Source organism: Coturnix japonica, chromosome 4, assembly GCF_054131305.1.
Source record: "Coturnix japonica strain WE chromosome 4, WE-NBRP24, whole genome shotgun sequence".
NCBI classification, from domain to species: Eukaryota; Metazoa; Chordata; class Aves; order Galliformes; family Phasianidae; genus Coturnix; species Coturnix japonica.
The window spans coordinates 54,171,262-54,192,440 of NC_140666.1; the positions used below are offsets into that span (position 1 = coordinate 54,171,262).

General features: G+C 41.8%; 1 protein-coding gene across 1 annotated transcript in view; it reads right to left on the reverse strand.

Annotated features, from left to right (window-relative positions):
- The window catches only part of EPHA5 (EPH receptor A5), a 196,769-nt gene that overhangs the window by 57,335 nt on the left and 118,255 nt on the right, over positions 1-21,179 (reverse strand). The window lies entirely within an intron of this gene.

The window sequence follows — 21,179 nt, forward strand, 5'->3', positions numbered from 1 at the left end:
ATATTCATCAGCCCCACACCTTGTCTATCCAAACACTTTTCCAACTCATCATGGGCCTGTATTACCACAACAGAATTACATGTTGATTACACCTTGCCATCCTTCAGCTGCTTTGCAGATATGCATTTCAGCACATACAGAACACTTTTAGTTATGCAGGCCTCTTAATTTTGCCTTGTGCACTCATTAAAACCAAGGCACCATCCAGTGCCTGTTTCTGGAAGCACTGAACAGGACAGCAGGCCATTATGATCTTTAGAATTCAATTGCTCTCCATAAATATCACCGAGGTGTTGCAGCTTGTATAGTGATGCTAATTCCTTGCAAATGGCAACCACAAGTATTTAAATAGTGATCACCCAGCTGCAATCCCTGCTCACAGTTCAGAAGCTCACACTGCACTTGGGGAAGCCATGGAATACAAACAGCAATACAGCTCTGCTTATTATTATAAGATGCAGCCCTGGAAGGTTATCTGCCCTTCGCAGCAAACATGTGCATGGGAAACAGACTTACTTCTTTGTTTTCAGTCTGATTCTGCAGAGACTTTTCAAGTTGTGCTGTTTGGGATTTATTATTATTATTTTTTTAAACCAACCCTGCCAGCTCTGTAGGTGAAAGTTGCTGTGGGAAATGCAACCACAAAACCCCAGTTGCTTCATGCCAGAAATGAGGAAAATACAGTCAAATGGAGGAGAAAAAAAAAAAAAAGAATAAAAAAAGGGTTGGGAAAAATTCACAGAGGAAGAACGAGCAGCTTCCCCTGAGGAAGATCAGCCCATGCCTGGCCAAGAGTTTTGAATCACCCTTTGGACAGGCCAGATCTCAGCAAGGATTGCGCAGGGACTGCGGGGACTGATGGCGAAATCCCTTGGGGCAATACTGAGAACTGAGTGCAGAGATAAGCAGCAAAGAACACATTTAATCTCCTAGAAGTTATTTGGAAATCACTTCTCCTGAAGACTGGACTGACTGATTTTCATAACCCGCCCCCCCAAAAAAAAAAAAAATAGAAAAGAAAAAAAAAAGAAAAAGAAAAAAAAAAAAAAAGCCCCAAACCAATTAAGTAAAATAAAGACAACAAATGAGTTAAGTTTGCCAAGCCTGTTTTTCAGCCAAAAAAAGTAGGGGAACTGCTCCAGGCGATTATCCCTGGAAACCCTGAAGGTTAGCAGTGAGCTTTCTTGTTTTAAGCAAGTTCTTGCATCTCAGCCTCTTTTCAATCCCAGTTTTTCTCACTCCTGTTTACTAATCTCTCACTCACTTGGCTCTCAGAGGATACTGAAAGGTGTTGGGCATTTCCATATTGTTTTCTGCTGGAGAGCTGGCATCAGCTGCACAGACATGTTAGCTTCTTAGCAGTGCATATACCACTGTGCTGACAACTGCTCCACTGAGCAAGTAAAAAACACCTTGATTTGAACGATGATCATGTTATTTAGGTAAGCACCACATGGTGCTTTCATCCACAAATGTCACCTTATCCTCCAGCTAACGTCCTTCACAATTTCTTGTACTATGTGAAAGCTAAAAGCAACCTAGACTTAACTCCACTAATCTGATATTGGACCTTCCCAAAATTAGTCCAGCTGTCTATATGAGTGTTGTGCAAAAACAGCTGAGTTGTGCGTGTGTGTTCTGTGAGATGTGTTAGCCCAGAGAAGACACAGCAAGCAATGAGCTTGTTAATTAGGATGATCTTCCCACCTCATGTAAAGGAAGTGACACAGTTTTCACACACATCAAAAGTCCCATTTCAGGGTGGGGGTACCAAATAACAGGCATTTCAACTTCAACAGGGGACACCAAGAGCCACATGGAAGCTGCGGGTGATGGAGGCACAAGAGGGCTTGGCAAAATGGGCTTGCAACCCTCCAGGTCTGTTCTCCAATGCCCAGATACTTATAACATCTACCACTGGCTTCCATAGCTGGTGGTAGAATCCACACTCCACTAAGACACAGCTTCCACTTTAAAATGCAGTTTGCTTTGCCATAGGCCTTTGCTTTGCTAGTTAGCAGCTCCATGGACTTAAATCTCTCGCTACATAAGTCTCAAATGCTCAGCTGTGGCTATGCAGAATATTCTACCGGGAAAAGAAGGGAAGATAACAAAATGAGTAACCGAATTCTCAAAGTGAAATAGAAAAGGAGTAACTGTATCCTTTTTGAATCTCCTTCAAAAGAAGCGTTAAAGTGTAACTGTGAGATAAAGGCCAATTAAATAAATTCAATAAATCCCAGTGGTGCTGGGATGATATGGCAACTACTCAGCATCCTCAACACAGGGAAAGTACAATGCTCTGAATCTAGGAAAAAAGGTATAAGTATTTTAGAGTTTTCTTTGTCAAACAAAACGTAATGCAATCTGGGTGACCAGACAAAGCCTGCAATCATTCCATCTTAAAAGCCTGCAACTGGATACTGTGCTATATGATCTCAGGAAAATAAAGGGATTACTCGAAACTTGCTTTTTAAAGGTCACTGCTTCTGCAAGGGCAGCTTCCTTTTAATAGAAAGAAGTCAAGCCACAGAGTAGTTCCATTTGAGTATAACGTTAAAAAAAAACCAAGTTGACGTAAGAGTCAGGATATATAAAGCTGTAATCTCTTATGTTTTTATGCAAACAGACAGAAGTCTTGTTCAAACGTCTGCCTTGATACTACAAAGAGTGGATGTACATAGCAATTGTTTATATGTTGCATTACAAATAATCTGCACATTTGCATTAATTTCAAAGCAAAACATTCAAAATCAAAGAGGGATATTGCATCATTTATGCTTATGTTCACCATTCCTGAGAACAGCCATGCGTGTGATGAAAGCAAACAGAGGATGTAACTAGGTGTGAAATTGGGAATGTACATTTTGCTTTCCAGAGACCAGGATTAATCAGGAAGCAAATAACATCACACAACTGATTTGACAATTTTTAAAATTTCCTTTTCTAACATTTCTTACGGAGAATAATAAAGGCAAGACTCTGCAGAAGATGCACCCGTAGTTACATCAGAATAACTACAGGAGATGATTTCATGAGGAACAGACCCTTTAGGACATTCTTCCTCCACAACCTTTGATAATGACATTAGCACTGAATTAGCCATCTATGCACCAAACTCAGTATTTACAAAATACTGTTCTGTGTCCCACTAACATCTAATATACAACGATGCTTATGGGAATAAAATGTTAATTATATTTTAAGGGAAACTAATGTTATCAGGTGAATGACCACTGCAGCGAGATAAAACAAATAATCCAGTTTCTACATCTCATGGTCTATCTAATGCTCTCTCCAGCCCAATTATTTTGCCTTGGTATTTTTCACTCTGGCAGAAACAACAGCTAATGGCTCCCCATCTCACCCTTACCTTCACTGAGAGCACGCTTTTCCATTAACTCGTGGGTAAAACCAAGCAAAACCCACCAGCTCACAGCACCCTCGCTACACTATGGATTTTTCATGTCTGTTTTACATGCATTTGCAGTTTCTTTTAACCTGATTACACTCCCTTACATGCAAACATTTGGGGATCTAACACTTCAAACCTCTCATAAGCTCTGGTGTTTCTATATCTGATGCCATGTTTCTTCTGCAGTCTGACAGAAGATTTAAAAGTCAAATGTACACCTGTGATTAAATCAATACCTTCATTTGTCATCACAGAAACAAATATTTATGTTACCATTAATGCACATGTAAGGCTAGGTTCAATCGAAGAAAATGAAAGCTGTATGCAGCAAAAGAGCAACCACAAGACAAGTAATTGAGGTTCCCCTTCAAAAGTCTGGTTTGATGCAATTTTCACTCAGTTTATAATTAGTAACATTATTCAGTTTTTTCTCAGGGCTTTGGTGACTTTGGAGGAAGGAGTAACACCTGCATTATTCAATTAACCACACTACAGGCATGTGAATCTGCAGAACACTTCAAAATATGCACACTAATAAAAACACACATACTCTTTTGAAAAGAAGTGGGAAAAAGGAGGACTTCACTGTACCGTCTCTTTGCATCTCTGTATAGAAACAATATGCTTTTGGAAAAGCTCAAAACCCAACAGCTCCCCAAGGGAACTACTACTTTGGATATTAGACTTGGGTCAGAACTTGGCATTTAAGTCATAACTTCCCTTTTGTGTTGTAACTTCTGACATCCAAAGTGAGCCACAATTTTCCCTGTGAGGAAATACAGTAACAGCACCCACCTGGCTACATAGACAAACAGGACAGATCCCAATTTGCAATTATTTCTAAGCACTTTTGCAAACAGAGTAAAGAAAATGAGAAGTCCTTGGTCTTTGTAAGACTGAACATCATTTCAATCCTACCAGTGATTTTATATGGGATTTCACAGGCCCTATATGCGAGGGCTCTGTTTTTGCCATAGGTTTAATCCAAACAACTTGCAAAATGCAAATTCAGTCCTGAAACACAATTCAAATACGGAAATCTTCCTCCTGAATGATTTTTCAAGGTATCGCTTGACTAAATAGGGAATTCATGCAGCTTCTTTTCACACTTCAAATATCAAAACAAGAACACAACCTTCAAATTTCCTTCACAATCTTCAAATTTCCTTGGCAACAAACATATAGTGTTTATCTACATTTTCTGCCTCCCAAGAACACCACCTGAGGCAAATGCCAGCTTTCTGAACAATTCAGTCTCAGTTACCCACCTCCATTCTGAATACCAAAACCTGAGATGCCATGATGTGTGCCATGAAGTCGCAGAGGTCACGTTGTGTCATGCAGAAAAGTGAACTCTATTCAAGCCCCAGATGGCCATGGGAAAAGGCAGGGCCCCATTTTTGTAATGTGATTCCACAGTAACCCGCAACCAGATTTACCCTATGCAAAAAGGGGGAATCTTTTGGGCGGAAATCACTCCAGCCCCTGAAAGATTAAATGAAGCTCCTTGGGCTTGACAGCAAGACATGACCTAAAGCCTGAGCTGGTCATGGAGTGGAGGTGCTCCCAGACCTCTGTGCCTTCCAGTTGGATGCAGTGTTGGGTTTGTGCAATGTGAAAGCCGAGTTGCTGCCCAGTTCTCATTTTGGAGATCACTTTGTCTCTTTGACAAAGCTTTTCTCAGATGATTTCTCTCTATGCTTCTAGTCCTTGTACCTAAGATATTACAAAAGTACCTATGTTACAGGCAAAGAGAGCAGGATGGATACCGTAGTTTTGCAGGCACTACTAACCTGATGCCTTTAATTGTCAGCAGCCCCGCAACAGAGAAGCGTTCATAGTTAGAAGATACAGAACAGAAAAAAATCCTCCATTTCATGATCACATTAGAGAGATAATACAAGTAATCTGCCTGCAATTTGCATTAGCACAGGGATAAAGGTTAATCTCTTGCTTGTGATCTGTGTAACACTGACTAGATACACCCAGTTGAGACTGAGACTGCAATGAGCCAGTGTTATCTAAGGTTTTTAGATTTTCTGTACCCAAATATCCTATTTCTTACCTTAATTCCCCTGCAGCAGAACAACTTGTGCATGCGTATACAGGTGCTTGAGAAAGTAAGCAGAGTAGGATAAGACAGAAAAAAATATATATATACATTATAGATTCATAGAATAATCTAGTTTGTTCAAGATTTTCAAGATCATCAAGCCCAACCATGAGTTGATCAGCAACCTGATCTAGTGGGTGGCAACTCTGCTTGTAGCAGGGGTTTGGCACTAGACATTCTTTAAGGTCTCTTCCATCCCAAGCCATTCTATAATTCTGTGATCAACTTATCTACCCATAAAAAACTATTTGCTTCTTGCTACAAATCTGTGTATGAATGCTCGGGCCACGACATGTAGCCAGTCATGTAAACAGTGTTAACAGAACAGACAGCAAGACAGTAGCTATACCACATATACAAAACCACTACTCAAATCCTCATTGTGTTCACTTAAGTAATGAAAATATATCCATAAAATATGTACTGCTATTGAAATTAATTACTGATTATTGGCACTTAGATTGCAAAGACAGTAAAACACACAGCTTTAAAACATTTGCATGCAGCTTTCTCCTACTAATCAAAATATGGCACTAAATATAAAAAAGCAGCACACAACAGCTACTCTTTAAAGGACAGTGGCTGCAGTCAATGCAAGCTTTGCTGTTCACATCAGTGTAACAGGCTATTCAGCTTTCCTTATCGTCAGAGGGAACAGAGCAGATTCAGGGCAGAGCTCACAGCCCAGCTGCTTTTTCCATGCTAACATTTTACTACACTGATTGGCATGAAAGGAGCACTTAGGGACCCGTTCTGGGCTCATGGCTCAGTGGTAATGGGCATGGCACCCATGCAGAACAAAACAGCTTTCTCGCTCTAGTATCCTTGGTTAAGTTTACACCCAGAGACAACACACACATCCCACAGACCAGAGGCTCCTGTGATTTCAGAACTGAAGACAAAACAGTGCCTGAAGGGCCTATCTTCAAGAGAGCTCGCCATCCCTACCAAGCCTCTTCTGCAATACAAAAGGCAGCCTGGCTTTTCCCTTACAGAGCCCAAAGATGGCTCCTTACCCAGAGCACACACGAACTCTCTTTGCTGCCTGCAGGCATTTTTCCAAAATCACACTTTTGCATAGAAAAAAAGGAAGCAAATAATGTCTAAAGTGTCTTAATGAAACTAAACCATGACACAGCTACAACACACTGTGATTGTGACAGGATTACTAGCACTGCCTAAGACATCACAGGATCTGGACACTAAATTACAAATCTCTTGGGGTCAGACTTATGTACACACCACCTTCTGTACAAGAGTGAGAATTTTTAATGGAATCTATCATATATCACTGCCACCTCCAAACACTGAATTACCTTGGGTAAGACTGTTAAGAAAGAACAAGAGTTCAAAAAATGAATTGGATTCTTGCCCTTTGCCATCTGTTTACTGAGCAGAATACACATGCTTTCAGTCCCTTACAATCACAGATGCAAGGCATTCTCTTACACAAAAAGTGAAAGCTGTAAAACAAAACTCTGATTTACAAACTTTGTGTAAGTCAAAAATGTACACGCTTTCTTACTGCATTAGCAGCATATGTTAATGAGCACAGTCACCACTGGAAACACGCACTGTTGGAGTATTCAGAAGTTAGAACTCTACTGGCACTTCACTTGTCATGAGAAATTCTCCATTCTGTTGTTCTTTTCAGTTCCTTTGCAATTTCCAAGATGACGTATCACAAACAGTTTTAGAACACTGAATACACTGACCTCAAGGGAGTGAAAGTATTAACTCAGGCTTGATCACTCAACAAGTACATTCAAGGCCTTATCTGGAATTTCAACTTATGAGAATCTTAAGGATTGACTGGCTATGCAATGAAGGCTACGAAGAGCACGATGTTCTATGACTGTCCAATTTGGTTTGTTGGGCTTTTTTTGCCCCTGAAACCTGAATTTTTGCAAACATCCACATTTTGCAGGGACTCCAAAGCCAGTCAGGCCAAGCAAGACTGGCCATGGCCAAAATTCACCATTTGGAGAACTTATTTCCAACTGCTAGGCTCAGGGGTGATGCTGGTTTAAGTACAAATGAATATATGTCAAATCCTACAAAGACAGTCCCAGATAGATTGTAATTTGCCTCTTTTTCTGTGTCCAGCCTATAGTGATGATCATTTCTGGTTCAAGGTCATATTCACAACAGGAACTCACCTGGTTACTTTATAAGGCCAGTAGAGCTCCTTGTGCCTGGTATGATGACCTGGAGTGACAGCCGACAGAAAGGCTACATTGAAACCATGCTGAATTGGTGTATCCACCATCGAACTAATGCTGGATTGGTGTATCCCATGGGGAACCTCTACACACAGGGCACAGATCCACAGGGAGCTGCAATACCTCATCTTTTTTTTTCTTTTTCTAGAGCCTCTAGAAATCAGGATGTTAAGCCCTTCTCAAAGCTGGGGAACAGTTTATGGTTAAGACCAACGTCAGATTCCCTTCATGTCACAGAATAGCTGTAATTTCCCTATATTCCATTAGTGGTTTAGTTGTGAAGCCTTAGAATAAATACTATTGATTCACAACACTTGTTATAAATTCACTCCCAGCAAGGTGATAAGGACTTTAGCTCTGATCCATCAAAGTGCTCTGGGAAAACACTTAACTTTAAGCGCATGAGTACTAACACTGCTGTCAGCACTTTGCTGGATCATAGCCACAGGGCTCAGCATTTTGCAGCAGAATCCTCATTATTGAGTGCATTTATCAGGTTAGCTTCCCGCACACAAAACAGCCCCTCTCCTATCATTAGTAGCCTAATTTCTTATTTGCATTTAAGCAAAAGGTTCCTTTTAAAAATCACGGGTCATTAAAAACAAAACAAAACCATAGCTACTGAATAAAATGCACAAAATGTACATGTTCCTGCTTGCTACCATCAGTCACCTTCTTAATTCCTAGATTGGTTCCTTTTTTCATACAAGTCTTGCTGCATCCTTCTCCCTGCTGCTATGAGACTCTAAATGTGCTAAATTCACCAAAGGCAAGGACCATTTTTAAACTCCGTGGGAAATTTCCTTCTCTGCCAAGCCTGCCACTCTGTATGATACACCAATCAGTCTTGCTGATGAATTCTAATATTAAAGCCAAATTACTGAGCACTCCAGCGGAATCAGGGGCAGCCAAATAAATTCCTTGTGTTTCCACTTGAAGAACAGCTACTGATGAGGTGCAGCAGGTCAGAGGCAAGAATAGAGTAAGTCCTTAACTCCCGTGGTAACATAGTTTTGGACTTCCTGTAGTATTCCTTCTCTGCTATCACAATCCTTCTTCTCCTGTCTTGTATATAAATGCAAGAAAAGCATAAGCTCACACCTTTGATAGAACCCTGAGCCAGACACAGCTTTGCACAACCACGAACCAGACATTTTCCATAAGCAAGTTACATAAAGAAGAATAGAAGCCTTGAAATTAATAGGTTATGTAAGAACAAAAAACTAGAATAATTAAGTAGTAAAACACCAAAGTGACTGAAGAGTTTAAGTTAGAAGGTTTATATACCTCTGATGTACCAATCCACACCGATCTCACCCTTACCCGGCAGGTCTCTGTGCCCTGCCCTGGCTTCAGACTAATGGTGGTTTTCTGAGTCAGGTCAAGTCTATCACTCAGCCCAGTCTATCACTCTTTTTAAAGGAAATGGCAGAGAACAAAATCCAACAGATCTCATTCTGCCTGCCAACCTTGACACCCTGGCCACATCTGGCATTTCAGCATGACCAGGGGTATCTGTTTGCCCTAAAATCACATGTTCCAAGCACTGAAATGAAGCTAACAAGCAAATTCAGTGTATGTCATATTGTATTACAGGTGCTAGGGAAATAATTCTTGATACTACCAAGGGAAATCTTGGCGCCTCCCACTTCCCAAGAGCTAACTTTTGCAGTGTCTGCAAGAAAATGAAAGGAATAAAACCCACACCAGCTCCTTCTGCTGGAAAGCACTATGCTGCATGGCCTGCCAAATCTGCAACCCCACGAGGTGAGCAGCCATAGCCACGAATCCTCAGTGGGAGTCCTGCAAGAGATACCTGGCTAGGTTCTTGCTACTCAAGCTAGAATCTATGGCTTCCCAAGAGGAAAGAGCTGATTTATCAGATTTTTAGGGAGAAGTGGAAAGTTCTTAATGGATTTGGCAGCTCCCTATTGTGCCACCTTCTGAATGTTCCATGTCAGGAAAAGCATGCTTCATTTTGAGGGAATCCAAGGTGGAATTGGAGGACAAGCAAAAGAAGAGAAAGCATGAGCTATGAGCAGAGACAAAGAAGCAAAACTGCTCAGTCCAGAAGAAAAAGGACTGAAAGAGAACATTAATCTCAAGTAAGTAAAAAAGCAGCTCCCCCTAGAGCAAGACAGCACAGAATTAAATTTAAGACAAGTTTCCAAGGACAAAAATAATGAACCAGAAAAGAAATAATACCACCCCATGAACCTGTGGCATCATTCTTTGAAGGCTTTTAAGTAGATTAGATGAACATATCCTGAGATCTTTCCAGAGAAACAGCCAGGCATCGTAAGGTGAGTGACAAAAATAGCATGGATGTTGAAAGGCAGAAATTTGGGAAGCATGCATTTCATGTCATTTACCAGCCCCCATGTTTGTTCCAGGAGACATAAGGCAAAAATCTGAATTGCTGCAAGTGGTTAGTCATGCAAGGATGGCACCATGATAAACGCATCAGCCCAGAGGAGATAATACCCTGCTTTTTGGCACTGCCAGAGACTTGTAGCATGACCAAGGGTAAGTCATTTCATCTTTCGCTGCTGTTACCTGTGTAACGAAGATAATGATAATTCCTTTATCTATTTTGACTTCAGGGGCAGGAACTAACAATTCAGATGCTGCCAGCACAATCTCTGCTTTGTCCTGCAGGCTCTGCTCTAAGGCAAATAAAGAAAAGAAGGAATACCTGCAAGCATTACTCCTGGCAGCCAGCTTCTTCTATTTAAATCACAAGCAACTTGGCGACACCATGCTGAGCTCAAACGTGGAACAAAAGCCCTACATGAGTGACAAAAAGTAAAATTACAGAGTAATTTGTGTTAAAGGCTTAATTTTCTTAATTTAATAACTCTCCAACTTCTGCCTCCAAGTAGAAGCACTAGTTGAGTGCTTAAAGATGAGCGCTGTGTAAATTGCTTTGCTGAGGTGAAACCGCAGAGATCACAATCAGGCAACACAAAGCACAGGATGAACATCAGTGCTGTGAATGGGATAGGAGCAGCTGTGTATGAAAGCAGGGCTCTTGACTCCCCCACTCTGCAGAGACATTAGCTTCCTGCATGTTACAAGCACAAGCTCTCTTCCGACAAAACATGGCAGGCTTTTTCAGTCCGGTTGGTTTCTGAAGGCGTTGAAAAGGATTTAAAGACAAACTCAAGAATGCTCCAGGAACAGCTTCAAATCAAAGCGCTGTTGATGTAAAAATCCAGTTGCTGACTGCATGGGGACTCTCTGCTTTGATTTTTCCTACTTTTGCTGACAGGTTATGTCCTGAACACCTCTACTCAGCCATGTCATCACAGACTCCGCAGTTCAGAGCAATGCTCCAGGAACAGGAAAACATTCCAAGCACCTGACTTCAGGATTCTCATGGTCCCAACAGATTTCAAATGCTTTAAATTCTAGCCATGTATGTGATAAATAAATGGGCCTATCTTTAACTTTCCTCTAGTGTTAGCAAAACTGTGGTCAACAAACCGGCTTCCACCTGTAACACACTTAATGTGATCTATATTAGTTGTTGGCTTGAACTGGTGTCCTCCTGCTGCAGTATTTTTTTCTGCTTTGCTGGATATATCAGATCAAATATTAAGCAAGATATCTGCACATGGAATAGCACAGCAAGGATTTTATGCCTGCTTTGGCTTGCATTTTGGATAGTGCTGCTCTCAAAAGCATTAGAGAAAAAATAAGCCATGAATTCACATTCTAGATCTGTTCACTTCTCAGCTGTGGAATGCCAACTACTGGCTTACTACTTGCAGAAATGGCTAGATAGAAGCTTGTAGGAACCATGTAACCTAATGCTCCAGATTAATCATTTGTGAAGCTGCATTCCCAAATATATCTTGAGGCTTTGATGATCTCTTCTTATCCAGCACTGCCACAAACTCATTATGAAAAGATGAAGGTGAGACAAGTCTCCTTGCATACCAATTCATAGAATATCCCAAGTTGGAAGGGACCCACAAAATTCACATATTCCATCCCCTGGCTCCACACAGCACCAAGACACCAGACAGATTCAACCAGGCACAGGCATGAGCTGCGATGTGTAGCCAATGCCTCTTCAGCTCTGAAGCATGTAACTTGTTAGTGACCACTGCAATGAGTTGCAGACCTGCTTTTGGAAATGCTGCAGTCCTACTTTTCACTCACATCCTCTCAGCTCTGTAATTGCAAAAATCCTGACTGGGAGATTCTCCCTCAGAGATGCTGCTTGTCTCCTTGTCTGATTTGGAGCAGAGGAACAACCCTAAGCAAATGTCCCACTCCTTCCAACACTCATCATCCCTATTCACAGATTCAGAGTGTGGACTAAACTATCCTAAACCTCAGTGAGAAAATATCAATGCTTATACATGCCTGTTTCCATATAAGCAACACAAAAACACTTCCCTTTTTGGTATTATCCTGCACATTTACAATTTTACCTTCACTAACCTTCATACTATAAGTGCTCACTTCATCCACTGGCTGGCTGAAATTGTGCACTGAAGATGCCAGCGCAGATCGTGACAGGATGCAGTGGCTGCTAGTGCATATTGCACAAATATCAGCTGCTGAGAGGCATTTGCCTTTTCCTCCTTCACAGGTCTGTCATGTTGTCAGCTCCCACTTGCTTTTGGAAAAAACATATTTTACAGGTCTTGGTTTTTTGTTTGTTTGTTTTTTGTTTATTTATTTTTTTTACCACTGAGGGCTTCCCACTTAGATACATGTGGGAATTCATAAAGACTCTTCAGACAGTGTCTTTAGTCATCCACAGGACTGTCATCTCAAGATCAAACATGTCAACAGTTTATCTTCATGGGGCCAGAGCTCAAGATACTTGGACTGAAAAGCGAGAAACTGAGCCCTACTGGTTTATCACTATTCTATATTCCACAGGACACTGCCTATCAGGATGACTCTCATCTCTTTAAATATGCCCTTTATAAATGTGAGTTAACAGTAAATGGCATTAAAAATGTGAATGATGAATGTTAGGCATCCAGCAGGATGATTAAATAACGAAGTGTAGATACTGGGATATATTCACTTCTCTGCCTTCTGACACAATAATTGATTAACACTAAGCTATGGCGGAAACAAAACAGAGATTAGCTTCTCTCACAATTCAGCTTCTATTCTCCTTTATTTACTCCTCCTTTTATACAGGGAAAACAATCATTAACTAGTTCTATCTGTTCCTAATTCAGCAGTATTGAAAACCGGATTCTAACAATGCAGGTAATTGATCCTATTTTTACAGGACTGCCTTCCAAGCAGTAGCAAGGGTAAAGCATTCAGGTTACTAAAGTCTCTGCAGTGAATGCAAGAATAAAGAAGACTTGGGTTTAAATCAAGATTCAATTACAGTGAAATATTCAAATGTTGCTAAACTTCCCCTTAAAACTGAGAAGTAACCTTACCTTAAGAGAGCTAACGATAGCCAAGCAGGCTTCTCAAAGAGTAATATTTAAAACAGTTTAGTTAAAACAGTGCAGATAATCTGATTTCAACCAGAACTTGTTTTATGTTCACTTATAATGAATTAGCAAGCTTATAGGTAGCAGGTAAAGCAAACTAATCAATTTTAAATCAACATCTCTAAATATTACGGCCAGAAGAAATAATTTAGCCCTTACACAAAACACCGCTGAGTTTTCATCTTCTTTTCAATCAATAACAATTCATCCCTGGGGGTATATTATCAGACATCACCACACTGTAAGTATTGCCCATCTTGCTCTATGCTGTTAATTACAAAAAAAACCCCAACATTTATACCTAATAGTGCTGTCTGCTTAGGCTCCATGGACTACCCTCTCATGGGCCTTCTTCTACTAGTGATTAATTTATTAAAGAAAACTAGAAATGTTTTGGTCTTGGTTGTTTTTTGTTTGTTTGTTTCTTTGTTTCTTTGTTTGTTTTTCAGTGTTATCATTCATTGAAAATGCTACGTAGCCAGAAAAAAAATCCCATGCAGCCATACAGCTGCTGAACAACTGTTTGCAAGGGCATGTATTACCTCACATGGTACGCAATCGTTTTATTTACTGTGCAGCAACCAAAATTACTTAAGCCATTAATGGCTGTCAAACTCCTTGTGTACTACTCTGATAAGAGATTTGTATTGCTTACCTCTTTCTCCTGTTAAATGAAAGGCACTCTGACCGCATAGGCACATCTTACCTTGTATCTCAAGAAAGATATTGCTATCGCCCTTTCATGGTTTCCAGTGGCCACTTAAGGATTGCATCTGCTGCATACATATGGACTGGAAGTTCCTACCTGCATCATTTGGGTGCTGCTTTCATTTTGAAGCTGCTGGAGATAGCTGCTGTCTTATTTTGTTTATTTGGAATATAGCCTTTAAAGCCTGGATGTGACTTTTAAAAGGGCCATTAAATGCCCATACCCTCTCTTGATCATAAATCTTGTCTAACACAGCAGTATATTATTATCTCAGTGATCTAATTCTTAAGATCATCTCCTTACTGTCAAGAGCAGGACGGTCATTATGACAAGCTCTAGGAACCCAAAAATATCTCACTCACTGACCCAATAATAAACCCGATCCTCTCTACTTCATCTTTTCCTCAGTAAGGTACGTCAGATCATATACTATGTCTACATACTAAACGACTTGGCAAAAGGATTCTCAGAAAATTGTGGCAAAGGTCAGCAAGACAGTACATTGTTAAAAGAATGAATAACAAGATTATTATACTTTCATGCACTGAAGATCTTGTGTTCTCGGCATCCTGGAGGACAGAAAACCAAAAAAAGACTTTTAGAATAGAAATTCCAAGGCTGACCTCAAACAGAAATGCAAGCTGTGGCTGCACACATTTTCAGAAGAATTAAGTAGGAAGACTCAAATCTACCCAAGTCATCAGGTCAAACCTTACTTTCCTCTACACAAAAGGTTATTCTCATCAGCACCTTCAGAAATAGCTCCTGTGCAACTAAGACTTGAACTTGATTCACCAAGGAATAGGGAAACGTAGTATAATGTAGTCCACTAGACACTGAACTAGCCAAAGTAACAAATGAAACATGCCCCAAAAAACTGCCTGAACCTATGACCAGCTGCAAATTAACATAGAAAAATACAATCATTCCACTTTGGAAGCAATCACTTGCATGGTCTTGAACTGTTCATCAGCCTTTGTTGGGAAGGACTCAGATAACTCTGTGTTCATGTGCTAAGCACTAAAAGGTAGATAAGAAACACGGAGGGGAAAAGAAGAGGACACAAAGGAACTGTTAGGCTCACGGCATAACCCCGACTTCAGTGGAATGCACTGCCACCAGACCCTGCTTGCTTGTGGTCTCTTCCCAGTCCTGCTGTGTGATCTTGGCAAATCCCTCTTGCCACCTGTAAAATCTGTGGGAAGGACATTCATGTTCTTTGCAGAGTATGGTGACATTCACAGTTAGCGTGTTCAGCCTCCTCTTTGGTGGTAGCTTTTCTGTGACAGAAAATATCTCTCCCCCAAGACTCTCATTGTCCATTCCTTCCCAAACACATTTAATTAAAAAGCCCACAGTGCTGCTGAGCTGCTAATGATGATCTTTTATTGAAAAGCCTCCCTTCCTGGCAAGTTGTTTCTGTCTTAGCCTAGCCATGATTTCCAGCCTTATTTCCATAACAAGTTGCTTCTAACTACACATTGGTGGCCTGACAAGAAAACATGCTTATACCCTAACAACAATTTTTCTCACTGAATGCAGCACAGCTCTGTGCCTTCAATTATTTCCTAGGCATGTCTCTTCCACATTCCCTGGAGCCCAAGCACCTCTCCTCCAATGCTGGCACTCAGAAATACCTGCAAGACAGAACTCACACTGAAATGAACCTATTCCCTCCTGTCCCTCACTTTTTTTTCTGTTGTGTGTGTGCGGACAAAACACAGTGGTGTATACTGCTGCTGGCAATGAGGAAGCCTCCTGAAAGGCATAAGTATCAAGGGTCTGCAACATGATTGTACCAGGGAAGCATCTGTTGCCTTTCTGAGCTCCTATCACTTGACTGTACAACTGCTTGGATGACGAGAGTGTCTCTCTGACAGGCTCTTAAGTATTCTAAACTAGATTAATCTCTGAGCGGAATGCAGCAAGGCTATAGATGCTTCCTAATGGTTTGAAGTGCCAGCTCCCATGATAAATATACACCTCCTACATGCAATTATGCCTGTTTCTTAATAGCATTAAGATGGCTCCAAGATACTAATTACCAAATAAGAACTCTGTGATTATACTCCATCATACCTTACTCCTGACATAGTTTCTTTTAAATAAACAAGGATTATGGTTTGACAGCACCAAATAAAAGGGAGTTTCTCCTTTGATCTGCTTAACTTTGAGTGTGACCATGGAATTACAGAAGAGTAAAAATTCCCATTCACTGGGAAGTACTGACAGGGATTCATTGCAGCCATTTCACCACTCTTAAGAACAGTTGTTAGTCCTTTTACTAATCAGTGGGAGGACTGATGCTATCTGAAGTGAAAGCAATCTCACTAGCTGATTCCTGCTGCTAGAGTTTCAGTGTTTGGCATGAACCGTTTGCAGACTTACTTTTACTTAACAAGATTCGAGGTATTCCCCATATCTTACACAACATCATCAGATAAGATAAACCTCCTACCTACATTCGTTGTTGGCATGTTACTGGCAAACACCTTACACTCATAAATAAAAAGTACAGAAATGCTTACTTTCAAGGCACAAGAGAGGGCTATCAGAAGACAGATGTGTCAAAGCTGTCCAAACTCAGAGGTATTACCTTTCCAGCAAACTAAACAGCAAAATCCCCAGCTGCCTTCAATAGGAAGAGAATTAAGCCAGTGTTGAGCAATTTTTAGAGATCTTCTTTCAGTGCTCCCTCCTAACATTAAAATGCATAATCAGACCATTACAGTCACCTGAGAAAGAAGCCACCTGGGTGAGATTATAACCTGGGTAATCCCAAAGAGTGGGAATCTGTAGCATTAAACACAATGTGAAAGGATGCACTAATGACAGCAATATTTTTACACCGTTCATGCAAGCACAGAGACAAATGTTGCAATCTGTCTCTGTCTGCCTTTCTAGAGTGCTGTTTTACGACACAGTTAATGATTTGGCAAAAAGTAATAGCCTTGTAGTGCAGCAATTGCAAATGATCTTTCCCTTGCTTCTTTGAAGATGAATAACGGAAGCCTGCGTTTGACCCCTTTATGAGCATTTTGCTTGTGGTGGGAGGAGGGAGGGAGGAGGAATAAACACCTAAAAATAGAAGTGTGAGAGTGATGCTATGATATACAGCTACCTTGTTTACCATTATCCTTAGCCATAGATTTATCACCTTGCTCTTAAGCTGTACATCTTTCCTTGTTTTTTCTTTTTTCTCTTCCCTTCTAATTGGAACTCAGTCTGCAAAATGTAATTAAAGCTCTCATAAATACCGCCAGCGTGTACCTTTTTTCTTCCAAGTAACTACCAGCATCTTCCAGAAGACCTCATCAACCCCTCACAGAATACAGACTAATATATCTTCACACAGGCCGTTCAGGATTGGGAAGCCAATCTTCCCACCTTCCACATAATTAAAGTCACCCACATTATGCTTTTCCTTTGCCACTCCCTCCCCTTCTAGAAACACATGTATCACCCTGTCATCGGCTTCTTCCTTTCATCTGATTTATTCAGTTTCTAATCACTGAGCAAAATCCAGAGCTGATGCGGTCCTAAGCAGACCTTGGCACGAGGCTTCCTTTTTCTTGCCTCCTCACATCTTATATTAAAAGAAGGTGCTTTTAACTCTCCTCTAAGGGGGATTACTTCCTGCAATCTAGAGAGTTTATTCATGCCTGCAGTGAAAAAATACCCTTTTCTATTCAGGGTAAATGACTGAGACATTAACAATGAAATTCAATGGTACTTCAAAGACTCCTCTGGGCCCTAAAGGTTGTGAAGGGCTGCCCAGGGACTGAATGAAGACCAGTTAACCGAACAGGTGGCTTCATTTGGCATGTGAAAAATAGCCTCTGCTTCTCTCGGAAAGGAAAACACTCCCAACTGGACCAAATGCCTGCTACAAAAACGTCTGACCTGAGGCACCTCCGAGGTTTTCAAGCACCCACCAGGCAAACTGACAAAGCAGCTGCTATGTGTAGCCTGAGCATTGCTCCAGGAGACATAGACCCAGATCTCTCCTTCCTCAGAGGAGACAGGTGACAATTGCGCAACTGACCTTACAGAGCCGATGTTTTAGGATTGACATTGTGCATCCCATCCCTATGAGTACAGCTCTACTCATATGAGGCAGAGCAGCTGTAGCAGCAGACGTGAGCAGATGAGACAGCAATACAGTTCAGATATTTGGATATTCTCCTGCTAAACCACTGGCTGAGCCCCTGAAGCACATGCCTGACCTCAAACATAGGGCTGGGGAGCAATAACTGTGTGACCCCCCTGGCTGCAGCCTCCCAGTAGAAGACATCCCAACAGCCCTGTGTGAGATGCAGGAGGCAGCCTCAACTCCACCCCCGGCAGACACTGTCCCAGGAGCCGGGTTCAAAAGTTAAGAGACAGAGAAAACAGGAGGAGCCGCTGAAACCTTCTCTCAGCTCTCAAGAGGATAAACAAAGTGTCAGTGTCTTTAGCACTTCATTACTGCTATGGCTTGATTTTGTTAAGTGCTTTTTTTGGACCCTCCTCAATGAATAGTTGCCAAGATACTCTAAATACTATTACTGCTAAAGGCCAAATAAAACCAAACCTATTTACTGAAGAGGTAGCAATTGCTGTCCCCCTGGATAGAAAGTCAAAGGGATCAGGATTTTAGTTACACTGAATTTCAATAGCATTGGAATTTGCAAGCACTTGCAATGAACAGACATATTATTAATGGTTCTGTTTTTAGCAGACAAAGCACAGTTCACCATCCAAATGTATTCCAGTCAATACCCTGCACTCAGCCAGGAAGGGCAGCTGGACCTGGATCAAAGACTGTCTTTCCTGGTTGACAGTGTACATGAAGGAAAAAGGGAAGTGTCACTATTGCAGAAAATATTTGGGAACAAATGCACCCCATGCCACACTCTTCCCTCCAAGCCCTTCAGCACTCTTAGCTCACTACACTCCAGATGGAAAAACAGGTACTTTGCATATCCTTTCGCAAAGGCAGACCAAGCTACAACCATGTTTGAAGTCTTCTGCATGTGGTGCTGCAGGGAGAAGAAACTTGGCCCAGGGGGGCTGGGAATCAGCCCCCTTCATGTCACTGCCAGGAAACCAGCTTCTTGCTGCAACTACAACAGCATGAGGTTTTCACTTTAAATGCAGCAGCAATCTTGAAACCATACCATCTAGAAAGCAATTCAGAAAACAAACAAACACCACTGAGCCCGTTTTCAGTTGAGCTGCTCCTCGGCTCACCTCCAGTCAACTGTGACTGGAATCTCTTATCTGCTCTTGAAGTCGGCTTTGGCAAACTGGCTAGGAAGCATCTTCAGTGCAGCTCAGGGCTCCAGCAGGCTTCCAGTCCCTGTGCGCCCTCTGTTCACACCACACCTTGTGCCTCTGTTTCTCCATCAGGAAAAACGATGCCCAAGGAGCCTCCCTGATGAGAGGTGATTCACAAGTAGCAGGCAACGAAAACCACAAGAGCAATGTAGTGACAAGAGACATTCCTTCCCACACATAATGAGCACATGGCACAGACAGGCATCCCCCCAAAATGTATCTGAATCTGCCACTACAAACTGTCACTGGGCCAGACCTGCTGTGTTAAACCTCCCCTGGCCTTTGCTAGAAATGGCATGTGCTGTGTGGATCAGGTTTGGATACAAGAAAGCTGAGCCAACTGGAATTTATTTACTGCACTAATTTGCATAATGACCGTGTATTTTCCTTTCATATTTCGTCCCAAATAAAGAAGCAGAAATTGCACAAGCAGAATTTAAAATAGCAGTCATCAGTCAATCACTACTATTAGAGGCTACAGGAACAGTGTGAGGCCAGTATAGATGCACAGTCGTTATTTGAGCACAAGAAATACTTCTCAATTACTCGACTACTTCTCAGAGCTCTTTTTGTTTCATAGAGGTGCTCTGAAGAGGTTGCACATAGCACCTAGGGCCCTACAAAGCTATCTGACTGGCAGAAGTTCCTCCTGAAGCCTCAGCCAACACACAGCAGTGAGTTTAGTGCATCATCTCCACAGAGAGCACAGGGCATTTTGTCCTTCACGCACATCCAGCTTTGCTAGTTGTTGTGTGCAATTTTGGAAAAGGTGAAGATGGGTGTGTGCCCTCATGTGCATCCTGCCCAGTCATCCTCCAGCTCCCCTAGACCTCCTTGCGGTAACTGAGTCACACCTGGTACCAAGAGATATACAATAAATTAAATAACCTGGTAATTTCTGCAGCAACGGCCTTCCAGCTTACTGAACTGGGTGAGAGCATCTCTCTGTGGAAACTGCCCTTGCATGGCCAGGCATTTAGAGGCTCACACTGTAAGTCTCTGCCAAGGTCAGCGAGTGATTTCATGCTTAGTGCTACCCTTTGCCTCTGAATGAGGCAGAACCTCAGAGCAGAGTGTTTTGATGATTCAAGGCAGGAACCCACTGCTAGGAGGGCAGAGCCCTGGGGGTGACAGGACAATGGTCACAAAGGCCTATACTCAGTAACAAGCCACACCAATGCAGAACTGTATGACAGTCAACTCAAGGAATACTGCAATTAATAATTTACTTGGCTGAGAAATGGTTTCTCTCCTCATTTTGAGGCATACTGCAGAAAAGATGGGAAGAAGCTTTGAAGACCCTGAGCTGCACACAGGGTCCTGTAAACCTTTCCGAAGTGAAAGAGAGAAGGGAAACACACTGTTATTGCTACTATCTGATTCAACCTTGTTTCCTTTCATCTCATTTAGGGCACAAAGCAAAGAAGCACACCTTACCTCAGCCACTAATGCCAGTTTAAAAGGAGACATAATTCCAAAGACTTTTTGTTTCAAGGGTACTGTCACAAAGATTTAGGTAACTGCATGTCAAACGAACCTAGCAGAAACAAAGAAAGCACATACAAAAAGTTCCATACGGCAGGGTGCAGAAGCATGGTGGGCAATTTCTATGCATGCCCTCTGGAAGGCAGTGAGCAGGTGCAGGCATTTTCCACCTAATTCTACCAGGTTGCTTTTGAGGCACCTTTGGCTCTCTCTGCCAAACACCCTGCAGTGCTCAGCACTGTGCAGAAATTAAAGCACAGCCTGCTTGGTGCATAGTCCTTGTGGCTCACACTGGAGCTGCCTGGCTTTGGATGTGCAGGGAGACAGGAAGCAGAGTTGTGCAGAGCCTCTGGCTGCCATCCAGGATGGCTGACACAGAGCTCCAGCACTGTTTCTGCCCTATGACACACTTGTCCACCCTGTGGCAGCCATCCCT